Source organism: Schistocerca piceifrons, chromosome 5 (assembly GCF_021461385.2).
Source record: "Schistocerca piceifrons isolate TAMUIC-IGC-003096 chromosome 5, iqSchPice1.1, whole genome shotgun sequence".
NCBI classification, from domain to species: domain Eukaryota; kingdom Metazoa; phylum Arthropoda; class Insecta; order Orthoptera; family Acrididae; genus Schistocerca; species Schistocerca piceifrons.
In genome coordinates, this window is record NC_060142.1 from 622,349,243 (window position 1) to 622,373,805 (window position 24,563).

The window sequence follows — 24,563 nt, forward strand, 5'->3', positions numbered from 1 at the left end:
TTATGTTTTCGTCGTTTATGTGTCGCTAGTGTTTCCTCAACAGTGATTGCAAATAGTTCTAATATCTTTCATTTAAAAATTGGTCTATTCTAACCCTGATTTTTTTAGATTTTTTTCCTCAGTAGCAGAATAGTAAGATTAATATTGCTCACAGTAAAAATGACCAGTATTAGCGTCAGCTTTTCTAAACACTGTTGTATCCTGGAAATACGGCAAACATTCTCAATTGTCATTGTGTAATCAATAACAGACATATTTCCCAGTTCCCACCAAGTCCACTAACGATTTTTTTATGTGGATGGCAAGTAGTAGTAATTCTTAAATTATCAGTATGTTGGCGACCATCAGAACTCGAAGTTTGTCCTCCATGTGGTCCAATGTCAGGAGGTATAGTTGTACCACTAATTCTTGTATGTCAATAATCCTCTATGGGCAGCCATTTTTCTCCTCATCTTTAAACGCACCCCGCTGCTGGTCATAAATCACCTATACTTCTTCTTTTTGATTCTCGTTGCAGTGTACATTCTTCCGGGTTTGACATTTAAAGCTGATATTCTGTGACTGATGCAACAGTATCCGAATATTACACGTAATCCTGATGCATCTGTCTTATTCTTCTGAAAACATCAGAATGCCATTATCGTTTTACTGCATTTTATTTGCTGTATTTTCAACATAAAATTGATACCTTTGATATTCCAGGATGCAATACTCGTTTTTTGTTGTAGGTTATGTCCGTCGCCCGTTGCTCATTTCGTCATCAGATTAATCCATCAGGATGTCACCTTCAGTTTTCTGAATGAGATCTCCCCCCCCCGCCCAAGTAGACACCAGACTCTTCGTTGCGTAAGGAAGTGATGGGCCTGCCAACTTAAGTCCCGTGACCCACCTAATTTTTCTGCCAGGGTTTTCTCTCTTATAGCCGAAGTTCAAGTTCAGGAGTCACCGACCCGCCTATAGCCCTCCCCCGCCTGCTATATTCCTAACGACAGAATGCTCTGCCCAGGGGCTACGCTGGCTTTATCTTCGTGGCCATGTTTGTGCGATTTTCTTGCAGAACTGATAAACGGTCGTAGAGGCCTTACCTTGCGTTATAATGGGACAGCCATTTCGACATTGCCTGTGACGTCGGAACTTACCAGACTTTATCCCCGTAAACTGAAATTATTTAACACATAATTAGACACAAACAATTCAGAGCCTGAGAGGGTTAATCAAGTGATGAAGTTTTCCAAAATGTTAATGAATACAAGAGACTCTGATATACTGGTACTCTGAATGAAGGTGATTTTACTCTGAAGTCTGATACGACACTTCACCGTCTATTGGAGAGCTGCTCAAGACATCAGTACTACATGTTAATATTCACTATCAGAATAATTGCTGGTAGACATCTGTTTCACTCCAGGCACAATCAGTCAAGTGAAATTCACGGTGTAAGAGGTCCGAGCAGATGTAATACAGATGTAATTTTATGTAAGAGGTCCCAGCAGATGTAATTTCGATGTATTGCTCATGCGCTGCCTGCGATATGCAAGGTATAAGGGAATCGCTGACCAGAGAGCAGTGTTGACTGTACGAACTGTGTAGAAGTAGCAGTAAGTTGTTGCCAGTGGGTGTGTCTGCTCTGGTCTGGTCTGGTGTATCATGTTGGCTGGGCAGGTCGCGGTGCAGCGATGCCGGAGCCTGAGTATTATTGTATAAGGTAAAAAATGCAGCCTCGCGCATATCTAGTAACATTATGTAAACTCCCAAGTATATCTTTTAAAAATGTCCTAATAATAACAAGCATTCATTTGAATTTAAAGAATTTAATATATTTTTTCAATGCATGATCATTCCGATTGTTGCAAAAGAAAAATCATTTGCTTCCTTTCATAAATAACAAATGTATAGGCCAGCATTGCACAGAGCTGTGCCGGAAAAGAGCTATTGTAAGAGCAGATAGTTGCCGACTTTATCGAGGTAAGAATTTTTGCTTTTTATTCAGAATGATCTTACAGGGCCATGACGCAGCACTGCTGTCGTCCAAATTTTACAAGGTTACTGAATTTATTTTTTATTACGAGGTTTAGGAATTTTTCTGTTTCGAGCTTATATTAAATGAGAAAAGAATTTTGTGGGTACATTAAATGGGAACCAGTTTTGCTCTGAGGTTACACTAAAATTAGAATCATTAACCAAATAATATTTAATTATATTATTTGTGGGGAGGTTACACTTGGCGACAGCCGGCCAGGATCGTATTTCTTTGTGAATCTCTGAGAAGTAGTCATATATCGGCTCTTATTTACTTAAATGTAGTTTGCATCTGGCGCTACGCATTTACTAATTTGTCACCCTTTCTTTCACAGATCATCGGCAATTTATTGCTCTTTGTGGTAATTGTGTTTGTTTCATTTTTGCTTCGTCTTTGTTTCATTTTTTGTGCTTAATTATGATTTGTCAAAAATACCGCGAAAAACTGTTAACAGTACATCGCGGTGTGCAATGAGTGAAATAGCCGACTCGAATAGCTTGACCGATAATATTTGCGACACTCAGTGTAATAATGATAATCCTCCATTTACAGATAATCAGTGTGTACCGACCACTAATATTGATTTTGATCCTAATGATGAGCAAACGGATCCAATTATGTCCAGAGTAAATGTAACAACTGATGACGCGGCACGTTCCGTTACAATGAACGCTGCTCAGTTTGTCACACGCGGTTTGCAAAATTTGAATTGTGAGCAAATTATTCTTTCTAACGAAGGTGAACAATGTACTCAAAGTACGTCAGATTTGTTTGATTCCGATGTAGTGGCCAACAGTGCACATCCGACTGGCACACCTTTTTGTAAATCACAGAAAGACCAAATGGTTATACAAAACGTGACACATACAGATACACCATCACACGGCACAGAAAATACAGCAGCTAATTTTGGGATGGATCAAGTTATGGCATTATTACTACAACTCGATGAAAAATACGACAACCAGAACAAACAACTTAACGAATCCAACAAACAACTTAATGATTAACAAGACAACAATATTAAACAGGTTAGTGATCAGATTACAGCCGTTGCCATGCAATGTCATGATACCAAAGAACAACTACGTGAAGAAATTAAGGCTTGTGCTAGGAACAGTAGTGAAGGAATTAGACCCGTGGCACAAGAATTAAATAATACACATGCAGCCACAACTAAATTACTTAGAGATGAAATTAGTGCAGTCGCTAAACAATGCTCTGAAAACGCAACACAGTTACGCGACGAGTTTAAATTAATGTCAGCAGAACTTTCACGTACAATGGATGGGAAAGTAGACGCGAAATTTGACCAACAGTACAGCCAAATTGACGAACGTTTTAATCGACACCTACTAAAACAGTGAAACGCGTTACCGTAAATTTATACAGGAACAGAATAAAGTAAAACGACAAGTCATGGAAACAATTACTGCACAGAGACAGGAAAATAAGCGTAAATTCTTTTCGAAAGCAAAAACATACGTAGACAACAATATTGCTACAGTATCAGAGGAAATTAATGCTATCAAACAGTTGAACACCGAATTACATGATGAAATCTCTGACCTTAAAACAAAAACATACACACACACAGTAGACTTTCAGACAGTGACCGACAGACTTGAACAATTAGAACTAATACAGGATCCCGATGCCATCAAAGCAGACGTTAAGAAATTAAACAAAACCACACGTAAAATACAAGAACAAATTAATGCTTGCGATACTGAAAACGATGATCAGGTAAAAACACTGACTGAAAAATATGATGAATTGGCCAGTCGTATTGATCTTATCGAAAGTAATAATGACACCAAATCAGACGATACGTCACCAGTTTCGGTTAATCAAACACCCGAATTCCAAAATTTACAGCAGACGATCAGTGAGATAGGTTCGTCCAGTAATACATTATGTAGAAAATTGTCATCTTTACAGCACGAAGTGACGGAGATGAAAAATATTTCAGCCTTTAACACATCACAGCATACGCCACTTTGCGAACATTTGTCAGACTCACACAGCCAGTATAATTTAGGTAATTTACAAAGAGTACGTGTCTTAGATTCAGAACAATCACAGACAAACAGACTGATACACAAACCTGAACCTGCTTAGTCATGTAGAGACGATAACTTTGATAATAAGCACTTTCTATTGATGAGAAAATTTAAGGTATTTAAGAATGACAGAACACAGGTTCACTCTTTCGACTGGATAAGACAATTTGCTTTTGAATTTTCACCGGCATTGCCTGCAACACAGAAACTAAAATTTATTTGCAGCGCGTAATTGACCTCAGGGGATTCATTACGCTTCGATGAATATGTGCCGTAGGTTGCACAGGGCCCCGAGCCACAGTAGTGCTATTTCATGTTTAGTTTTCTGCACTGCTGTCTTCTCTTCTACTATCCTTTATATCTATCAAAACAGCTCTTCAACTATCGATCTATTTAGAATTAGGATGACTAAAGAAAACCTGATATGACAAGTTTTACCTGAGAGTGACAATTTTCATTAGACACTCCCGAAGCGACAAGTACTACCAGCGTAATTTTAATAACAGACAAAATTTTAATTATCAGTATCGTCAAAATTATCAGCAACAGGAACCGCATTTTGGTAACAATAGAGGTTTTTCTCAACAACAGCATCAAAGCCAGCCGGTTAGCATACCTAACCAACAATGCAGTCTGCAAGGTCAACCAAGCTTTAATGTTTCGCCGCCTGCACGTATAGCATCGGCTCCACCAAATAGTAACGCAGCGCAACAAGGAAACCAGTATGTACAGAAAACACACCATTGCAATTCCTATCGCAATGCGCCATATAGCAATGACTATGATGACGGACGTAAAAATAATGGTCACAATTTTCAGCATACGTTTAATAACAGTCGGTCTTAACAGCAGCAAAATCATGCGCAACAACAGATTATCAGACAGTCGGTATCATCCCGAACCTAATGCGTCTGGACGAAATAACAGAACAGTACGAATAGTTGAAATACCACAGCATCCTCGCAAATGGTAGCACGTCAGATAGAATTTGACTAGATACGGTACAGTTGCATCTTCCAGCAACGCAAGCAATACTTTTGACACGCAGAATCTTGTTCACGAAAATGTAATTACATTTGACGACATCCGAGACACTCAATTGCAGGAAAGACCAGTTATTCAAAAAACCATTTCACACCCTGTCATTGAAGTAAAGATCGGATCATGCAAATTTTCAGCAGTAATCGATTCTGGATCACCTATGTCAGTTATAAATGAGGAAACTTTCAACGAATGTAACAAAGAGAATACCTATCCTATATTACCATTAGGCAAAACTTAAGTAAAAGGAGCAGTATCTGGTAAAGGAGTGGATGTAAAATTACAGACACATTTATCATTTTGTATTGCAGGTCATACATTTCACTCAAATTTTTGGATTGTTCCCTTATTGACAACAGGCGTTATTTTAGGTACGAATTTTCTGGTACAACAAGACGCAATTATTGACTTTCAAAATTCCTATTTAATGTTAAAGGATGAAAATATATAACTGGCATTAGAATTTCAGCACTCTTTATCTGCAGAAGAACAAATAATTAATCGTACAGAGGTTATTTCCGCATCACATAACATAGACTGTCATTCCACATTGTTCACAGATACGTGCGTACACAACTACACTCCTGGAAATTGAAATAAGAACACCGTGAATTCATTGTCCCAGGAAGGGGAAACTTTATTGACACATTCCTGGGGTCAGACACATCACGTGATCACACTGACAGAACCACAGGCACATAGACACAGGCAACAGAGCATGCACAATGTCGGCACTAGTACAGTGTATATCCACCTTTCGCAGCAATGCAGGCTGCTATTCTCCCATGGAGACGATCGTAGAGATGCTGGATGTAGTCCTGTGGAACGGCTTGCAATGCCATTTACACCTGGCGCCTCAGTTGGACCAGCGTTCGTGCTTGACGTGCAGACCGCGTGAGACGACGCTTCATCCAGTCCCAAACATGCTCAATGGGGGACAGATCCGGAGATCTTGCTGGCCAGGGTAGTTGACTTACACCTTCTAGAGCACGTTGGGTGGCACGGGATACATGCGGACGTGCATTGTCCTGTTGGAACAGCAAGTTCCCTTGCCGGTCTAGGAATGGTAGAACGATGGGTTCGATGACGGTTTGGATGTACCGTGCACTATTCAGTGTCCCCTCGACGATCACCAGTGGCTTACGGCCAGTGTAGGAGATCGCTCCCCACACCATGATGCCGGGTGTTGGTCCTGTGTGCCTCGGTCGTATGCAGTCCTGATTGTGGCGCTCACCTGCACGGCGCCAAACACGCATACGACCATCATTGGCACCAAGGCAGAAGCGACTCTCATCGCTGAAGACGACACGTCTCCATTCGTCCCTCCATTCACGCCTGTCGCGACACCACTGGAGGCGGGCTGCACGATGTTGGGGCGTGAGCGGAAGACGGCCTAACGGCGTGCGGGACCGTAGCCCAGCTTCATGGAGACGGTTGCGAATGGTCCTCGCCGATACCCCAGGAGCAAAAGTGTCCCTAATTTGCTGGGAAGTGGCGGTGCGGTCCCCTACGGCACTGCGTAGGATCCTACGGTCTTGGCGTGCATCCGTGCGTCGCTGCGGTCCGGTCCCAGGTCGACGGGCACGTGCACCTTTTGCCGACCACTGGCGACAACATCGATGTACTGTGGAGACCTCACGCCCCACGTGTTGAGCAATTCGGCGGTACGTCCACCCGGCCTCCCGCATGCCCACTATACGCCCTCGTTCAAAGTCCGTCAATTGCACATACGGTTCACGTCCACGCTGTCGCGGCAAGCTACCAGTGTTAAAGACTGCGATGGAGCTCCGTATGCCACGGCAAACTGGCTGACACTGTCGGCGGCGGTGCACAAATGCTGCGCAGCTAGCGCCATTCGACGGCCAACACCGCGGTTCCTGGTGTGTCCGCTGTGCCGTGCGTGTGATCATTGCTTGTACAGCCCTCTCGCAGTGTCGGGAGCAAGTATGGTGGGTCTGACACACCGGTGTCAATGTGTTCTTTTTTCCATTTCCAGGAGTGTATAATGCTCCAGACGATGCCGACTATGACGTTATGCAAATGATTTCTGATAAAGTTAAACAGAGCAGTGCAAATACAGACGACGAACGCACGCAACAGCGCAAATTTCTTTTACGACAAGCTCCAGTTTTTGCAACGTCCCTGGTACTATGCCTGGTTTTATGTATGAATTTCAAGTTAAACAGCACGACACATTTAAAGCCAAACATTATCTCATTCCGTATATTCTCAGAGAACAAGTTAAGAAAGAATTGCAAGCTATGCTTGACCAAGGAATTATTGAACCGGCAGTTAGTCCGTACATAAACCCACTCCATATTGTTAAGAAAAAGGATGGTTCACTTCGTTTCGTACTTGATTCGCGTCACATCAACGACATTATTATTAATGATACAGATCGCCCACAGACACTAGAAGAACATCTACAGAAATTTCATGGTACTGCTAATTATTCTACATTAGATTTGAAATCGGGATTTTGGCAAATTCAGCTCCATCCGAACTGCAGATAGTACACGGCTTTTCTCTGTTTTGGTGACTGTTATCAATTTTGCAAATTACCATTCGGTTTAAAAATTTCTTCAGCAGCATTTATTCGCGGTTTGAATAGTATACTTACGACAAAACTTAAAGACAGAATCACAACGTATGTAGACGACGTTCTTATTGCAGAAGCTAACTGATCTGAACACAATCTGATACTTGAACAACTGTTACGAACTTTACGTGCACAAGGACTCACAGATAATCTTAGCAAATCGCACTTTGGCAAAACTTCTATAAAATTTCTTGGACATGTAATTTCTGCAGAAGGCATTGCGCCAGACCCGGAAAAATGTCAAGCTTTACGTGACATTACTGTTCCTAAGACGAAGAAACAACTACACAGCTTTTTGGGTTTAATTAACTTTTTTCGTACATTTATTCATTACTCTGCTGTAGACACCCCTAGATTATGTCAATTGACGGGTAAAAACACTATTTGGTCCTGGGATAGCCAAGCACATTCTGAATTTGTGAATCTGAAAGAAGCTTTGTTGATCGCACCACTTTTATCACGTCCAGAACTTACTAGATATAATTTTCCACTGCTACCGACAGTTCTAAGACCGCTTTAGGCGTACACATTTTTCAGGAAATTGAAGAAGATGGTACTATAGTAATTAAAAACTTGGCCTTTGCGAGTCGCATTCTGTCACCTGCTGAACGCAATTATTCTGCTACAGAACTTGAAACATTATGTGTTGTATGGGTATTTACGAGATTTAGGCATTTTCTTTATGGAAGACACACTACCGTTTACACAGATCATAGAGCAATACAGTTTTTACTTTCCGCTAAATTTACACACGACAGATTAAGCAGATGGAAACTGTATTTACAAGAATTTAATTTTACAATTGTTCACATTCCCGGTACACAAAATGTTGTAGCAGACGCACTATCCCGTTCTCTCGGCAACAATCAGCAAGACATTGCAACCAACTTCTGCAAAGCAAATTTGAGCGTCATGTATATTCAACAAGTTGCATTTGAAAATTTCATTTCGTCGTCATTACGAGACTTAGCATAAGAGCAGAGTAAAGACAACGTATGGATAGAAATTAAACTCCTTTGGCAAGATAGGAATAATGTTACCATTAGAAACCATTACACTGTACGCAATAATATTGTGTTTCACAGCTCACACCCTGACAGCAACAACTGGTTACTATGCATTCCTAATGAGCATGTTAACAAATTAATTTGGTATACTCATTTAAGTTACGCACATTACGGAGCCAGAAAATGTTTTCTTATACTGAGACAGAACTGTTATTTTACCAACATGGAGAAATGTATTCGACGAGTTTTAGCGTCATGTAAAATCTGCCAGAAAGCTAAGTCAGACACGACTTCACATATTCCTCCGTTACATCCCATTGTACCTGTTAAATTGAGACACATGGCCGCTGTAGACATTTTTGGTCCGATTCCCAGAACTAATAGAGGTTTTCGCTACATCTTTGTCGCTATTGAACTCACTTCAAAGTTTGTTACCTTCACTCCGTTAAGCAAAGCTACTGCTAAATCTGTTTCGAAATCATTTGTAAAACATTTTTATTTCATGTAGGGCATGTATTGAAAGTAATTTCCGACAATGGACCCCAATTTCTATCTGCTATATGGACACGTATGTTACGAACAAGAAACATTTCTCCGATCTGTATATGCAAGTATCATGCTTCTTCGAACCCTTGTGAACGATTATTGAAAGAAATTGGTAAACTGTGTAGAATATACTGCCATAAAAGACATATTGATTGGGACACACAAATACTCTCATTCGAGGATGTAATTAATTCCATGCCAAATGAATGCTATCTCCGACTGTTATACTCAAAAATGTTGAACCGCCTAACAATAATAAAGAATTAGTATCCTTTCCTACATCTCGTCGACTACGACACCATAAAATAATTGACATTGCGCTGAACAACATCAAACGTGCCACAGAGCGCAGGAGAAAACAGCAAAAACAGGTTAGTACACGCCATGACTTTCACATTGGACAGAAGATATTAGTACGCACACACTATTTACCTAACAGAGGAAAGATTAGAAGTAGTACATTTGAGCTTCTATATGCAGGTCCATACAGAATTCGCAGCATTCGTCACCCCAATGTAGTACACGTCGAAACTCTGAGAACCAGAAAAAGTAAAGGCAATCACCATGTCTCCAATATTAAACCCTTTATTGAATGAACATACTTTATGATTTATCACACTGTAATGCCTTTTCCTGATTTTTATATGACCAATGATGCAATTATTTGTATGAACACTTACTGATGATTATTATATTTTTTCTTGGCAAGTGCCCAGCAAGGTAAGGATAGCAGGTCGCTTTTCTTGTCGTTACACATAAAACCGTGCACATTTTCCAGATAAACTTACATATTTTATGAACAATTATGCAATTCAATCTAGTGACATATTAATTATATCAAATTCTTTATCCATTAAAGTCTTCAACTCTCCCCTCTATCAACTACACAACATACAAGCTGAACACAAAGAAAGTCATTTCTTGTCGTTATATATCAGACCGTGCACATTTTCCATTTTTCATGTATGTATGTTTGTTTTCCTGTTTGTTTGTATGCACTATGAAATCTTTAAGATATAACAAACACCAGTTGACTGACATTTTTGCCTTATGATATCACAACATCATGACTATTTTACGTTTTTTTCTCCTACATTATGATACTCTGTGTACATTTTTGCATCTGCACACTGTCTATGTGTTTGACATATTACGTTTTCCGTCATGCTATGCTGTATGCTTAATTATATCACTAGAAACCAGTTTTTATTTAATGGGTATATGATTTAAATGCAAGACATTAATCATTGTTCTTCATTTTCAGAAAGCAATAACGTCTAAATGAAATAAATTAAACCGCAGTGGATTACTATGAGATGGGAATTTCACCTTCGGAATGAACGAAAGAAGATGCAATACCTCGTCACGAAGAATAAATGGATCAGAATTAACAAACATTAACATGAATATACTATACACATCATATGATAGCAGTCTTAACTAATAATTTTTCTTTGAGAATACGAGGCGATTGATGCAGGCTGTCAGACAGAACTACACATCTTTTTTTTAGTAATGAAATATGCTAGAAATAAGGAACTCTATACTATGAATATTTGTATGAAGTAAATGGTAATATGAATAATGAATAATGAAGTGTCTTTTTGGAGATGATAATGAATGATGATGAATAGTGATGAAGAATATGGTAATATGAATAATTAAGTTTTTCTATGCAGCTGAAGATAATAATGAAGTTATGGTGATATGAATAATGAAGTTTTTGTTTACAGATGATGATAGTGATAAATTTTACATGGCCACTAAACGCACCACTTTTAAGTTTTTCTTTGCAGATGAGGATAATGGTGAAGTTTATATATTTACTGTTAGTTAAGAAATGCTGTGTAGTTATTTATGTATTTGTTGCAGTTCGTTTTGACAGTAAGTCTTATGTCACATGGTATAATGACTGAAGGTTTTGGAAAGGACAGCTAGAGTACACATATATTGAGTACACATTTCGTTACCTGTTAATTCGAAGTTCACTACTTTTCAGCATAATATGCGTTTCTTCTTTCAGCTTAATAATCCATTTTGTATTTTCTCTAGGAGAAGCTATTCATGAAATTAATGTGCTATAAGCAGTTAGTCATTAAACCTGTTCTAGTACTTGCATTTATTTTACCCATTTGTGTGTGTCATTCACGAATGTGATCAGATATACTCTATTTGTTTCATAACCTTGCTAAAGCTGACTCATGACGAATGACGTTACCTATCCTCATTTGCAGCAATAAGTCAAAAGCAAACATTTTCATGCGCCAGGAATTAATTATCGATCGCAGCGCAATGCATTGCTAGCACAAAAAAATACAGACCTTGAATAATAGTTACAGTGTGTTACATTTTAAATATGTCTTATGTCACTGGAATGATCAGTTCTGAGTAATACTGAATGATGTTTTCTAATCACAGACCTTGAGTAATAGTTACAGTGTTTACATTTTCAATATTTCCTATGTCACTTGAATGATGAGTTCTAAGTAATACTGAATGACGTTTTGTAATAATGCATAAATACTATGCCAATAATTTCTGTAAATAATATTTTTGTTATACTCTATAAATGCTATGCCAATAATTAACTTTCATTTTGAATGATAACTTCTGAATAATACTGAATAATGTTTTATAAAAATATAGGAATACTTTGTAACTGGCCAATGAGTGCCAATAATTATTTTAAATATATGTCGTATGTCACTTCAATGATGAAAAATGTTTTGTACTATTCAATACGTGCCATATGTTTAGTAACTGGCCAATGAATGCCACTGTTTCTTATTTTAATTTTTTATTATGTCACCTGCATGCTATTATATATGAATACTAGTAGCTTGATGCTACACTCAATTGCTTCTGTTTGGAAGGATGACTTCTGATGGTTTGTAACTGGCCAAAGAGTGCCAATGATTACTATAACTAGATGAATTATGTAAATTGTATGGCATTAATTTACTCTTGCTTTGAATGATCACTTTTAAATGGTTTGTGACTGGCCAATGAATGCCAGTATTTACTGTCATCAGATGACTTACGAATTATATTCTGTAATACTCCATACATAGTACAGAAATATTTAGTAACTAGGCAATGAGTGCCACCAATTACTCAAATCGGTTGATAGACTAGTGTAATTCTCAATTATGACTAGCATAAGACTTAATGTCCTTCATCTTCTGACCTAATTACCAGAAATTACTGCAATATACGTCTGTCCTGTCTATCCTTATGATCATGCAGCACTATATTTGATTTCTGCAATAATTCTACTTTAGTGAAAGGGTGTGGTGTTGACACATCATGGTGTCCACTACCTTGAACAATGGAGATGTTATTATGGTTCCACTGTTTGCTGTACCTAATGAACTACCAAAATGATAACATTGATTATTCATACGACATTTCAGTGTCTTGGCTACACTGATTAATACTTCAGGGAAGAGAATTTCAGATTGTCTCACTTGGTGTTGTGATTCTGTAGAAAGATATGGATTTTCAGTGCTGCTACGTGCAACCTACTGTGCTACAACCATGATGCAATCCTTCCCTTTCCTATCCTAGTTCTTGTAAAATGGTAAAAAAATACTACAGTGTGTATGCACTTTATGCCATTTGTTAATATGTTTTGTACTCACTGCGTATACATTTTGTCTTTGCTAGATATGTTCTGTACTATAGTGCGTATGCACTTTATGTCATTTGTTAATATGATTTGTACTTATTGCGTATCTTTAAGATATAACAAACACCAGTTGACTGACATTTTTGCCTTATGATATCTCAACATCGTGACTACTTTACATTTTTATCTCCTACATTATGATACTCTGTGTACATTTTTGCACCTGCACACTGCCTATGTTTTTGACATATTACGTTTTCCGTCATGCTATGCTGTATGCTTAATTATATCACTAGAAACCAGTTTTTATTTAATGGGTATATGATTTAAATGCAAGACATTAATCATCGTTCATCATTTTCAGAAAGCAATAACGTCTAAATGAAATAAATTAAACCGCAGTGGATTACTATGAGATGGGAATTTCACCTTCGGAATGAACGAAAGAAGATGCAATACCTCGTCACGAAGAGTAAATGGATCAGAACTAACAAACATTAACATGAATATACTATACACATCGTATGATAGCAGTCTTAGCTAATAATTTTTCTTTGAGAATACGAGGCGATTGATGCTGGCTGTCAGACAGAACTACACATCTTTTTTTTTCAGTGATGAAATATGCTAGAAATAAGGAACTCTATACTATGAATATTTGTATGAAGTAAATGGTAATATGAATAATGAATAATGAAGTGTCTTTTTGGAGATGATAATGAATGATGATGAATAGTGATGAAGAATTTGGTAATATGAATAATTAAGTTTTTCTATGCAGCTGAAGATAATAATGAAGTTATGGTGATATGAATAATGAAGTTTTTGTTTACATATGATGATAGTGATAAATTTTACATGGCCACTAAACGCACCACTTTTAAGTTTTTCTTTGCAGATGAGGATAATGGTGACGTTTATATATTTACTGTTAGTTAAGAAATGCTGTGTAGTAATTTATGTATTTGTGGCAGTTCGTTTTGACAGTAAGTCTTATATCGCATGGTACAATGACTGAAGGTTGTGGAAGGGACAGCTAGAGTACACGTATATTGAGTACACATTTCGATACCTGTTAATTCGAAGTTCACTACTTTTCAGCATAATATGCATTTCTTCTTTCAGCTTAATAATCCATTTATTTCTTGATATGTTCTGTACTCAGTGCATGTGAACTGTATTTCATTACATATTCTGCACTTATATATATACATATTTATATGTATATACTCTGTGACTGTGAACTTAGTTAATTAAGATAAATTTGTTGCTCATGGCAAGTCCAATTGTCTCACCATCGCTGCCAAATTTTTGCCCCCCCCAGTGGAGGGTTATGTAAGAGGTCCGAGCAGATGTAATACAGATGTAATACAGATGTAATTTTATGTAAGAGGTCCGAGCAGATGTAATTTCGATGTATTCCTCATGCGCTGCCTGCGATATGCAAGGTAGAAGAGAATCGCTGGCCAGAGAGCAGTGTTGACTGTACGAACTGTGTAGTAGTAGCAGTAAGTTGTTGCCAGTGTGTGTGTGTCTGCTCTGGTCTGGTCTGGTGTATCATGTTGGCTGGGCCGGTCGCGGTGCAGCGATGCTGGAGCCTGAGTATTATTCTATAAGGTAAAAAAAGCAGCCTCGCGCATATCTAGTAATATTATGTAAACTCCCATGTATATCTTTTATAAATGTCCTAATAATAACAAGCATTCATTTCAATTTATAGAATTTAATACTTTTTTCAATGCATGATCATTCTGATTGTTGCAAATGAAAAATCATTTTCTTCCTTTCATAAATAACAAATGTATAGGCCAGCATTGCACAGAACTGTGCCGGAAAAGAGCTATTGTAAGAGCAGATAGTTGCCTACTTTATCGAAGTAAGAATTTTTGATTTTTATTCAGAATGGTCTTACAGGGCCATGACGCAGCACTGCTGTCGTGCAAATTTTACCATGTTACTGAATTTAGTTTTTATTATGAGGTTTAGGAATTTTTCTGTTTCGAGCTTATATTAAATGAGAAAAGAATTTTATGGGTACATTAAATGGGAACCAGTTTTGCTCTGAGGTTACACTAAAATTAAAATCATTAACCAAATAATATTTAATTATAGTATTTGTGGGGAGGTTACAACGGCTTATCAGATACAGTCAACTTTGGTAAGTTTGAGACAACCACGTGGTGATTGACGCCAACGACAAACTGATCATTATCTGATAATAATGAGGAACAAAGTCCATGCTTGATGACCCACTTCTACTAGTCACGAATAAGACATACTCTGGAAAGTAACTGATGATAAAGATATGAATCTGGCACTATTACTCTACTCAGGTAATAGTTTCTGTAGAAAACAAGCTGTAGTTTTAGTTTGAACAGTTCGGAGAGTGGTATTAGGCTTAATAATTAATGTAAAGTGTAATTGTAATAGGTGTAGCCATAGTCCAAAATGGATTATTCACAGAGAAACAAAAATTGTTGATAGTTACTTCAGATCTACATTTTCTGTTGCACCAAATGCTCCTATGATACTCTGCGAATGTAGTTACTTTGTCTGTTTGCCTTGCTACATTTAACGGCACAATACAACGACGTTGCAGAAGTTGTGGATACCTCCAAATGCCGTATGTTATCAAAAGTATCCGGATACATGGCTGAAAAAGACTTACAATTCCTTGGCACACTCCATCGGTAATGACAGCTTCCACTCTCGCAGGCATAGTTCAATCGGGTCTTGGAAGGTTACTTGGGGAATGGCAGAACATTCTTCACGGTGTGCTGCGCTGAGGAGAGGTATCGATGTCGGTCGGTGAGGCCTGGCCAGAAGTCGGCGTTCCAAAGCATCCCAAAGGTGTTCTATAGGATTCAGGCCAGGACTCTGCGCACGGCATGGCACGGCACGGGACGGCCTCGTGCATAATGAACACGTGCTCGATCGTGTTGAAAGAAGCAATCGCCATCCCCGAATTGCTCTTCAACAGTGGAAAGCAAGAATGTGCTTCAAACATCATTGTAGGCCTGTGCTATGATAGTGCAACGAAAAACAACAAGTGGTGCAACACCAGTCCATGAGAACACGACCACAGCGTAACACCACCGCCTCCGATTTTTACTGTTGGCATTATACACGCTGGCAGATGAACTTCACTATGTATTCGCCTTACCCACACCCTTCCATCGGAACGCCACATTGTGTACCGTGATTAGTCACTCCACACAACGTTTTTCCACAGTTCAATCGTCCATTGGTTATGCCCCTTACACCAGGCGAGGCGTCGTTTGGCATTTATGGGCGTGATGTGTGGCTCACGAGCAGCCGCTCGACCATGAAACCCAAGTTTTCTCACCTCCCGCCTAACTGCCACAGTACTTGCAGTGGATCCTGATGCAGTTTGGAATTCCTGTGTGATGGTCTGGATAGATGTCAGTTTATCACACATTACGAGCCTCTGCAACTGTCGGCGGTTCTGTCAGTCAACAGACGAGGTCGGGCTGTACCCTTTTGTGATGTAGGTGTCCCTTCACGTTTCCACTTCTCTATCACATCAGAAACATTGAACCTAGGAATGTTTAGGAGTGTGGAAACCTCGTGTACAGACGTATGACACAAGTGACACCCAGTCATCTGACCACATTCGTTGTCGGTGAGTTCCGCGGAGCGCCACATTCTTCTCTCTCACGATGTATAGTGACTACTGAGGTCGCTGATATGCAGTACCTGGCAGTAGGTGTCAGCACAATGCACCTAATATGAGAAACATATTTGTATTGGGGTGTCCGGATTCTTTTGATCACATAGTGTACTGTGACGGACCTCTTTTTGCCTGGTGTATGGCAGCAACTCAACGTCTTGTCGACGAAAATCCTCAACAGACATATTGAGCCATGCTTCGTCTATAGCAGTCCATACATGCGAAAGGGTTGCTGGTGCAGTGTTTTGTGTACGGCCTGACCTCTCGATGATGTTCCATAAACGTTCGATGGGATTCATATGGGTGCTCGACTGTCCAGAATGTCACAGGTCACGAACAACTGTGGCCCAGCGACTTGGCGCATTGTCATCCATAACACACTGAAGTACCAAACAATCTGATATAGGCATGCGTAATCATATACTGAGATATGTGAACAGGCAGAATAGGGCGCTGCGGCCAGCAACGCGTTTATAAGAGAACAACTGTCTGGCGCAGTTGTTAGATCGGTTACTGCTGCTACAATCTAAGGTTATCAAGATTTAAATGAGTTTGATGTGGTGTTGTAGTTGGTGCGCGAACGATGGGATACAGGATCTCTGAGGTAGCAATGAAGTGGGGATTTTCCCGTACAACAATTTCATGAGTGTACTGTGAATCTCAAAGTCGGGTAACACATCAGTTCTTGGACATCGCTGCGGCCGGAAAAATATCCTGCAAGAACGGGACCAACGACGACTGAAGAGAATTGTTCAACGTGACCCAAGGTCAACCATTCCCCACATTGCTGCAGATTTCATTGCTAGGCCATCAATAAGTGTCATCGTGCAAACCACTCAACGAAAAATCGTCGATATGGGCTTTCAGAGCTGAAGGCACACTCGTGTACAGTTTGTAAGGTTTCGAGGTCAGAACAACAACTGTGTTAGCTGTAAACATTTTGGGTTTAAATGTTGCGATCGTATCACAGAAATACAAACATTTACACAGTTTGAAAGGTCCACTTTGAATAATTTACGAATTACTGTGCTGATAAACCCCTTACGTTATTTGATTTTCAAACAGCTGAGCAAAACTGAACGTATTCAGATATTTCGCTCTTTACTTATTCTGATCAACACTAAACTGACACACAATATTTTTAGCGCAACGTAATCTGACTTTCAATAGTCACTACAAACGAATGGCCCTGACTAACAATAACTTAAATCTTTAATGAATCACTTACCTCACAAAAATCTTCGTTACTCTTACTACTGCAATACAGCGAGCGCCAACACTGCCAGCTAAATAAAAGATTCTACCTACTGAAGGCACTAACTACTGATAGGCATATTTAGCAAATGAAAGATTTTGATAGAGAACAAACGATGTATTTACCTAAATAGTGTTCAAAAGTCATAATATGTATATGAGTACATGACATCCAGTCTTACAAATTTACTGTCTCTGATGGACACACGTCCAGATCATCCGCTCTCAAACCTCCGCCATCTGTCTCGCCACATCCACCACTGCTGGCGGCTCACCTCCAACTGCGCAACGCTGTACGCTGTTCAGATCCAACTCCCCAACACTATAATAGGAAAAATTATAACAATGCCAACCAGCCACAGACAGCACGCAGCACAGTCAGTGATTTTCATACTGGGCGCTACGTGGCGTTACCAACATAAAATCCTAAACAGCCTACTTACAAGTTTACAATGTGACAATGTTATAACAGCTGTGAAACGAACGCATCATGTCCTCCGGAAAGTGAAATAATCCTAAACCCAACAATGGAAAATTTTAACTCGAAGTTTCTTTACAAAATTATTCTTACGACTACGTCATGACGTTGGCCAGTATTATGATAAATCATTCGATTCTGGTTCAAAGTTAGGTACCGTTTAAGATGACAATCAAGTCTATGGAGGATCGTTACTTTTGTAACAAATTGAGCAGAAGGTTATTCAAGGTCGCTCGAGTCTATAGTGGACGCAAGCTGGTGAACCAAAAAGTTTGCGCCTCTGTTCGTTGTATTTGCCTTAGCTGCCAAGAGCTGTCTTCATGTCCATGGCTCTTCTCATCCTCTGAAATTCCTATAAAAACTAATTAAGCCATTACTAATTTTTTTCCAGCAGAAACCCTTGCTACCTTTCCCGTTATGTGAGAAAACATGTACTCATCCCTAGTCTTGGAATATGGCGATATGCAAGTGCATGGTTGGAGCGGTGTGCATATTAAAATGCCCTCTTAGTCCTCACACGGACAATTAACTAACTGGCCGGTTCGATTCTCCACAGTTGGAGCTCAACGACGCGACAGCTAATATCTAAATGAATGTCAGCCGCAGTGAACGCAGTGTTCAATCAAATTTCTCTTTTGCATCGAACAGAACGTTATGCGGCCCATTCTGCACTGGACGCCAGTTCAGAGAAGTGTCCCACAACATTTCGCTCTTGTCTTTTCTCATAGTCGAACTGTCTACTCACCTGGGTTCTTTCGTTCTCCACGTCACAGCTTTTTTCGACCAATAGGAGCGTTCCTCTTGTTTTGTGGCACTCTCTCTCTGCCAATCGCAAGGGTCCTACCATTGAAATGCATCGAAATCTCGGCACTTTAATCCTTCCTAGTTCGTTTCCGCCAATCGGACTTTTTGTGCCCACTCCAGACGCCTAAAAGTTACATGTGTACATCACAAGTGTACCATTCACTGTTCACGTGATCAACTGCATCACTCGTTTTATTCGTATCCATTTGGAATTCCGAAACACAGTTTTCTCAAGCTTCTTTCTGTCCTACTTCTGGTGGCCCGTTGCTTGCTCTCCAGTGTGCGTCACCTGTCCGGTCGCTTACTCCCACTGCGGGCCACCCCCTAGGAGCTTTTTGTGGTGCCTCCCATAGTGCGGCCTCTCCTTTTGCCCATGCCTGTTTCCACACAAACTGTTTCCTCTCGCTGCTTGTTTCACCTTCTGCTTATTGGCATGCATTGTATAGGAGTGGTGTATTAATACCGTCGGTTGAGTGTCATCCCTTTTGCATTACATACTGATAATCAAATCTGCTCATTACTGTCTAAGCAAGTTAGGTGCCATATTCACCTTCCCATTACAATGTATAAAACACTTATGTAAGGTGCGAAATTGACCTTCATTTATTCTGCCACCTTACATATCCTCCTCCTCCTGTGTTCAATTTTGTGCTGGATCAATCAATGGTTGAGAAATTGATTGAAGTAAGTGCAGAATTGTTTGCAACTGCTGTAGCCATTGATATATTTACTGACTAACTTCCTATTTTATTATTTTTTATACCTTAAACAGTGGTTCGATCTCTGGTACTCATTGTTCTATTTTACATTATACTTGATTTCATGTTTACAGATTTGAGCTCTTAAGTGATGTTCTTTTCTCTTTCAAAATTTAACATTCTTTCGAATTTTCTGATTTTTATTCAATGCTATTTAACTAATCTAAGGTCCTTCACTTCCAATATAGTTATCTAAATTTTAATTTTAGCTTCAATTGAAACAATTTTAGCTTACTATAAATTTGTATCATCCCTAAATATTATAACTTTGAGTCTGATGTTTTTCTTGATTAGCTAATTTTGTTGAATGCTGATGGATAGGTATTGAAGTTGAGGAAACCTTCATTTAACATTATCCTTTCCTTTTTCAACATCTCTAGTTTTCATATGTCATAATCTAAGAAAGATTCATTTCTTATAATAAAGCTTTACGATCTATTTAAACTCAACTTAGTGATTCTCATGGCCCTAGAGGCTTAATCCTAATCATAATCATGTTTATATTCCCCAATAATCTTAAATAAATGCATTGTAACTTTACAAATGTTTTCAAATTTTACTTTTACAAGCATATTGAATTTCTAATCCTATTAATTACTTTACAAAATTTAAACTGATATCATGGAATACCTAAATTCATTCCTTTTTTATCTATCCTATATTTTTGACAAACCTATCACACATTAGAATCTTAACCACCCAAGAAATGTTAACTTTGGTTTTTCTTAAGTTAAACATGTTGAAAAATATGAAATACAAGGAAAGATTACTGTTGTGTCAAGACAAAAATTTAAAACATATCGCCAATAAGGATCTGTCACTAACACATAAAGGTATTCAAATTCAAATATTTTTATAAACATTCGTAGCTATTATCTTTTTTTACAGTTTGGTCGTATACCAGTCTGTCACAGACAGTTCTTTCTGCTACATCTCTAACATGTTTCATTGAAATCGTCACTTTCTTTTTCATGAGTTCCGATGTGCCTCCACCGAACACGGAATGACGGTTGGCTGTGGGCCTCGCCCTGTCTACAGTGAGCATGGAATGATAGTCAGCATGGGTCTCGCCGTGTCTCCACTGAGCATGAAATGACAGTTGGCAGAGGGAAAGGTTGCTGAAGGTCTGAGAGTGTCGTCAATGCCTGGTTGCCTTTGTTCCATATCTCATGTGCCAATAGTTATGTTGAATTAAAGATCCGTTTTTGGCAGCATAAAACTTTTCTTCTTCATTTGACGAATCTTTATGTCGGTTCATCAATGGTCTATTCGTCTCCAGGTTTTCATATGAGTAATCATTCCCATCTCTTCGTATGATATCTGGAGATGTTGCAATATCAGATAAAGAATATCGGATATTTGTACTGCCAGAACACTTAAATGCAATATTGGTCTTGTATGGGAAGGGATTTGAAAAGGTTTCTTGATCTCTTCTGGTCCAGGCTCTTCTTTCTTTCTAATCTTCTGCGTTGCATCTTCTGTTCTTGGTGCATCTTGCTGTCTTCTCACTTGTGTCTTCATTCTTCTCTGTACTGGGAATTGGGACTGAAGACCCGTTTAAGCTTATCATTTAATCCGTTCTGATGGCGTCTTCTTTGAAATTGTCGTGTATTCTTTTATTGTATTCGGCTGTTCATCCAGATAGACTGGACAGCCTTCCATCGTTTTCTTTCTTCGTCCCATGAGAGTTCAGGGGTTGTTTCGCAGTTGTTGAATTACGTTTGGTCTGATAACAGTTTCAGTTACTCTGAACATTAAGTTACAGAAATGCGTCTCATCTTTTATGGTGAATTTCAATACCCGCTTTTCCTTGCTGTAATATGTTCGCCTCCGTTCCGGTTCGGTGGACATCCATCATCTCTCCATATGCTGCTTTAAACAGGTCGCGATAGAAGTGCCAAGTATCTAACACTTTCGCCAAACCATTGTCATGCCGCTTGTATGTGGCCTTCGTATGAATAAAGCTCACGTCAGGGTACATGAAGAGTGTATCCTGGATGCGTTGTAGCTCTCCAAACTTTTTCCTACAGGTGTTAACTACTTGGACCGTTGCTTCCACCAAGGCCTCTCCTTTCGTCATCTCATAAGGCGACGCACCAGGCACTCACACTCATTGACCCTTCGTCTCATTCCCAACTACTCACCTCAGTCCTGCCGTCGAGCTGTCCGCAATGATGTTGCACAATGTTTGTCCCTGATTTGGTAATTTTACTTCTCTTATACGCTCACCTATTCTCTATGTCAAATGATATGTATTTTATCATAACCCGTAGATAGATATGATAGATATCCAGCAATCACAGCCCCTACAGACCAAGTGCTGCTTCACAAACTGCCTTCATTCCTTCGTATTTTGTATCCAGTTCCTCCAGGTGTCTTCAATTCCCAGAGCTGCTAGGTCCCTCGCCAGGTCGCTCATCCAGCGCTGCCTTGTCCGTGCAATTGGGCGTTAGGTGTCCCCTCGAGTGCTATCTTCGCCTATCTTCCGTCTGGCATTCGGGCTACATGGCCAACCCTTTGCATTCTTTTGCTCTTTATGTTCTGTTGGAAGGTTGGTTGTCCCATCAGTAGATAGATTTCCTCGTTATTGCTCCTCCTCCAGTCTCCATTATCTATAACTGGTCCCGATGTCTTCCTCATTACTCTCCTTCCAAATATTAATAGCTTTTTCAGTTTTTTAAGGGAGTGAAGGTTATATTATTATTATTATGGAAATGGAAGAGGATGCAGATAAAGAAGAAATGGAAGATACGATACTGCGTGAAGAGTTTGACAGAACACTGAAAGACCTGAGTCGAAACAAGGCCCCGTGAACTACTGACGGCCTTGGGAGAGCCGGTCCTGACAAAACTCTACCATCTGGTGAGCAAGATGTATGAGACAGGCGAAATACCTTCAGACTTCAAGAAGAATATAATAATTCAAATCCCAGAGAAAGCATGTGTTGACAGATGTGAAAATTACCGAACTACCAGTTTAATAAGTCACGGCTGCAAAATACGAACGCGAATTCTTTACAGACGAATGGAAAAACTAGTAGAAGCCGACCTTGAGGACGATCAGTTTGGATTCCGTAGAAATATCGGAACACGTGAGGCAATACTGACCCTACGGCATATCTTAGAAGTTAGATTAAGGAAAGGCTAACCTACGTTTTTAGCATTTGTAGACTTAGAGAAAGCTTTTGACAATGTTGACTGGAATACTCTCTTTCAAATTCTGAAGGTGGCGGTCAAATATAAGGAGCGAAAGGCTGTTTACAATTTGTATAGAAACCAAATGGCAGTTATAGGAGTTGAGGGGCATGAAAGGGTAGCAGTGGTTGGGAAGGTAATGAGACACGGTTGTAGACTCTCCCCGATGTTATTCAATCTGTATATTGAGCAAGCGGTGAAGGAAACAAAAGAAAAATTCGGAGTAGGTATTAAAATCCACGGAGAAGAAATAAAAACTTTGAGGTTCCCGCTGACATTGTAATTCTGTCAGAGACAGCAAAGGACTTGGAACAGCAGTTGAACGGAATGGATAGTGTCTTGAAGGGAGGATATAGGATGAACATCAACAAAAGCAAAACGAGGATATAGGAATGTAGTCGAATTAAGTCGGGAATTAGATTGGGAAATGAGACACTTAAAGTAGTAAAGGAGTTTTGCCATTTGGGGAGCAAAATAACTGATGATGGTCGAAGTAGAGGGGATATAAAATGTACACTGGCAATGGGAAGAAATGCGTTTCTGAAGAAGAGATATTTGTTAACATCGAGTATTGATTTAAGTGTTAGGAAGTCGGTTTTGAAAGTATTTGTATGGAGTGTAGCCATGTATGGAAGTGAAACATGGACGATAAATAGTTTAGACAAGAAGAGAATAGAAGCTTTCGAAATGTGGTGCTACAGAAGAATGCTGAAGATTAGATGGGTAGATCACATAACTAATGAGAAGGTGTTGAATTGGGGAGAAGAGAAGTTTGTGGCAGCACCTGACTAGAAGAAGGGATCGGTTGGTAGGACATGTTCTGAGGCATCAAGGCATTACCAATTTAGTATTGGAGGGCAGCGTGGAGGGTAAAAATCGTTGAGGGAGACCAAGAGATGAATACACCAAGCAGGTTCAGAAGGATGTAGGTTGCAGTAGGTACTGGGAGGTGAAGAAGCTTGCACAGGATACAGTACCATGGAGAGCTGCATCAAACCACTCTCAGGACTGAAGACCACAACAAAAACAACAAAGGTTATAATAATATAATGAAAGAACTATTGTAACCCTTAATACCTTAAATAATGCTACAACTTTACAATCATTGAAATTTTTACTAAACTTTACAAACGTTATCATTTACTCTATAAAAATGCTTTTCTTACCACTATCTTTATTTATTCATCTTTTCTCCCCATTATACTTGATTTTCTTAATATATAGGTATCGTTTCCTTATCTTCATCACGATGGATTGTAAGAGTGAAATTGATCGTGACGACGGTTAGTAAGTTTGTGAATTCCTTCCACCACCTCATTTTATTATTCTAACTACCAGCATTTCACATAATTTTTGAAAACTTCACACCTTGACTCCAACACCCACGTCTTTATCTCTGCAATCTCTTCTTTTTGGCACTGTCGGTAAAAGAACTTCAAAATACAAAATACATCTGTCCTCTTTTCCTTCCCTTTTCAAA